Source organism: Bubalus kerabau, chromosome 5, assembly GCF_029407905.1.
Source record: "Bubalus kerabau isolate K-KA32 ecotype Philippines breed swamp buffalo chromosome 5, PCC_UOA_SB_1v2, whole genome shotgun sequence".
NCBI lineage: Eukaryota > Metazoa > Chordata > Mammalia > Artiodactyla > Bovidae > Bubalus > Bubalus kerabau.
In genome coordinates, this window is record NC_073628.1 from 58,491,250 (window position 1) to 58,495,358 (window position 4,109).

Below are 4,109 nucleotides of genomic sequence, written 5' to 3' on the forward strand. Positions count from 1 at the left end.
GAATTCTAAAATTCTTAGGCGGGAAGGGAATCTATGGTGGGGTCTGAGTGGGATGGGGATGTTGTCCTAAGCAGAACACATGGAAGTTGGGTGCACCAAAGGGTTCCACTTTTTCCTGTGGTCACCCATCTCAGCATTGCATGCTTCAGAAAGCTCAGCTGTTCTTGCAAATGACATTTCTGCTAGTATAATTTGATCTTGAGTCCCTTATTGTGTTTTTCCTGCCAAATATGGGAATGGGCTGGTGTCTGCTCGCATACCTAAAAGTATTAATTGAAAAGTTGCCTTCCAACTTGAAGCACCTAAGTACCCTGAATTTATTTTCCTTGCTCAAGGCCCAACAAGTCTTCCTGCTGCCCCTTCCAGACTCACTGCACTCACTCATAAACACTGCCACAGATGACAGCAGATGGCCATGTCAGGCCCCATGCCCTCACGGATCGGGCTCCCTGGGACATGATGGGGGCCCTCGAGAGGGTGTAATGGTTTGTGGGAAGTGCAACATTCTGGGGTACTGCCTCTCACTCTTTCTCCAAGTGACTTGGAGATGAAGCAATTTCTGGAGAAGTTTAAGAAACTTGAATGTACTTAAGCCCAACCTCTGATTTTAGTGATAAGAGCAGTCATCTCAGAGCAGGCCAGTGGCAGGGCTAGGGATTGACCAAGGCCACACAGTTGGCTACTCAGAGAACCCAGAGCCTGCCGAGTGTGGTTGTGTTGAGTTGGAGGTGAAGGAAGAAGTGGAACACAGCTGCCGTGGGCTTTTTCCCCTGGACCACCTACTGCCTACCCCTGCCTCTCCATCTGGGTCCTTGGCAGAGTCAAAGCTTCCATGGGGACAGTCCTAGCCGCTTCCCGATCCAGAGAATCATACTGAGGGGCCATGTGGCTTTGGTTCCACCTGTAGACGTGCTTTTGCTTTTTCTGAAGCTTTGACCCTGCCTTTAACAGGACTGGGCCTTACCTTGATTGGGTGTGAAATGGGGAGAACTCTCCTAAGTTCCCTTGTCTATTGCTCCAAGGCAGGACCCCTGACAAATGCTTTAAGGTCCACAGAGACAGGAGTGAGGGGAGGGGCTTCTCTGACAAAAAGGCACGATCCTCAGGAAAGTCGGGGCCAGAGCATTCAGCCCAACAGCTGTGCCCGCAGTGCCGACCCCACAGATGGGCGTCAGCCTGACCAGCATTTACTGGGTTGGACATTTTTTTCTTGATTTATTTGCACAATAACTCTAAGAGGCGGGGTCTATTTTTATCTCAGTTTTACAGAGGGGAAACTGGAAGTTAGAGAGAAAGCTGAAATAACTTGGCCCAAGCTCACTCAGCTAAGAAGTGGCTGTGATTCAAGCGCAGGCAGCCTGACCCTCAGCTCTCACTCTCGCTATGTTGCATCCCTAGACCACGGCTCGAGGTGTCCTGCAGGATGGAGGGTGAGTTCCACTTTCCCCCTGGAACCACCACATAAAGGGGTTGTGTGTCCTAGGAGTTGAGGAAGGGGAGTGATTTATAAGAGGTAGAAGCAAAGGGATCAAGCTGAAGCGGTTTGGCAATGGCTGGGTTAGAGGAGAGGCAAGAAGAGGAGGAATAGCTCCTTTCCCTCCCTCTCCAGCGGCCTTGCTGATGCTCTTCACCTGGCCCGGTATCTCCCCCGGGCTCACCTCTCTGGCCTGCAGGGGTCTTGTCCCAGGCATCACTGTTATGATGTAAGTGCTACCTTCGTGGAACCACAGTCCTCTGAGGACTTCAGTTGGTATGGAGGTGACAAGGACGGAAGAAAGGAAAGAAGTTTAAGTTTGAGCTTCTGCCTCTTCTAAAGCTTCAGGGTCTCCCACTTGCATGAGCCCTTTTCAAAGCCCTGGACCTAGTTTATATTAGTAATTATATATATATATATATATATATATATATATATATATATAATTTTTTTTCTTTTTTCCTTAAAGAGAGCACTCCCTCCAATTGTATATGCCTCAGGGCCCCATTAAACCTGACTGTGCCCCTCTGTCACCTGCTCAGCCAAATGTCAGAGTCCCACAACCTCCCTGAGAAACATCGCGGACCCCTCTTTTCCTTGTGGAGCCCTCCCACACAGTACAAACCTTGATTGAAGGTGTGATTCCCCTCTGAGTAGCTGGGCTAAGTTTTTGTAAAGAGGTTGCTGTGTGAACACTTTTGCAGACCTCAAAGCCACCAGAGGACGGGAGCTGAGTCTACTTTCTTTGTAATGATGACTCTCTATGATTTTTCTCCATAGATAAATGTTTGAGTGTTCTCATAGGATTCCAAGAAGACACAGAGGGACCATTTACATATGAGTCTGTGTGTTCTCGCCATGGACACCTGTGGATCTGTGTAAGCTTGTGTGTGTGCAAAAACTTCTGCACTCTGTTCCATGGGGTGAGTCGCTTCTGTTATAGGGATCTTGGATGTAGAGTCAATGTCTGGGACATGGGATACCCAGTTTATTCTAGGGATTTGAAAGACTGGGCGTCCAGATACCTGTACCTCTCCGGGAAGGCCTTTGCTTGGACCACGCCAGTCTCTGGCCGCTGGGCTGCTGGGTAGGTTTAGAACCAGGGGGACCCCTGGGCGGGAGATGCTGAGGGAAGTGAGGGAATGTGGAGTGACGTGAAGGTCAGTAAGCTCTCCACTCACACCCCTTCTCCAGTAGCCCCACCCTGGCAGTGGCCCATTTCTGCACACCTACAAAGACGTCTCCAAAATGTGTTGGCCACCGTGGCACAGTCTGGTTGGCTGAAACAAAAAGAGGGGTGTTTATTGTAGGGCGCCTGGGGTGTCTCAGAACACCCAAGGGCAGGAGCGGTTGCCGGTCCCCGAGGGCGGGAGCCAGGAGCTGAAGCCGTCAGAAAGCAGGCCTCGGCCTTTCGCTTGGCGAGCTGCCCCTGCACACTGCTCTCTCCCCAGACCAGCTCTCTCTGCATCTCTGAGAAAAGTCTACAGCTACACAGCTCTGAAGATGACTTGTCTTCAGTCCTTAAGTATTTGTCTGGTCAGTGATCTGAAGGCTCCATTCTGGCTCCTGGGAGATACTGCAAGTGGCCACCCTCCGATCAGCTACATCCAGGGGACCTGGGTCGTGAGGCTTCCAGGGTCACAACACACTGGGAAGACGGTACAAATGGCTCCCCAAGACAAACAGCTCGGCCTCCATGAAGACCCCTGCCCAGCTCCTCTCTCCTGAGTTCCCACGGTACTTTTCTTGCCCCCTTCTATGGCACTTATTGTTTCCTACCTTGTGTGAGTATTGCTTTCACAAACATCTTATCCCCCCATCCCATGTATCACTAAGCTTCTCTTTTATCTTTATAAACCTCACAGCTTGTGCTGAAAACCTGGGCAGGTACTGAATATATCTTTGAAGTCATGATAATCCTCAAATAAAATAAGTTTTTAAGAGGCTGAAGTAACTTGGCCAGGTCATTTATGTCGCTGCACTGTGTTGAGTTGATTCAATTCAATTCATTCAATCAATTAATTCATACAACCAAATTTTACTGAGCGCCTTCTGGATACTAGGCACTGGCCTGGATGCGCAGAAGCTACCGCACCAAACAAGACAAAGAAAGTTCTCACCCCACTGAACTTCCATGTGAGTGGAGATCATCAGCAAACTCGACTATACACAGTGCCCAGGTAGAGATGAGTGAATCTCCGGCACTGCCTTGAGGAGCCCACTTTCCTTGGGCGTCTCAGGCGAATCATCGGATACATTCCTGGGTGACAGGACAGTGCTGTCAAAGGATGAAGGAGAAGCGCTGTCAGACTTCAAAGAGAGAGTGATTTACCACCTGGGGTAGAAGGAGGGAACCGAGGGAGGTTTCACTGAGAAGCGGGACACGTGACTGAACTTGCAGAGTGAGTAGGAGTATGCCAGGGAGAGGTGTGTGTGAGTGTGTGTGTGTGTTGAGGGGATGGGGGGCAGGGAAAAAGAGGGGAGAATGACAGTGATAAAACCCTTCCAGATAGGCAGATGCAAAAAAAGATTGTAAGCATTATGAGATGGATGCTGTTCCAGAGAAAGTTACAGTTTGAAAAGGCACATGCATCCTGTGCTCACCGCAGTGCTGGTCATCACAGCCAAGACATGG

The 4,109-nt window shown here is 49.8% G+C and overlaps 1 long non-coding RNA gene across 1 annotated transcript; it reads left to right on the forward strand.

Moving 5' to 3' along the window:
- Positions 1–1,309: 1,309 nt before the first annotated feature.
- LOC129653895 (uncharacterized) lies at positions 1,310–3,327 on the forward strand. Its single transcript, XR_008715256.1, has 3 exons — positions 1,310–1,430; positions 2,255–2,397; positions 2,926–3,327. It is a non-coding gene; the product is annotated as an uncharacterized LOC129653895 (long non-coding RNA).
- The last annotated feature ends 782 nt before the right edge of the window (positions 3,328–4,109 follow it).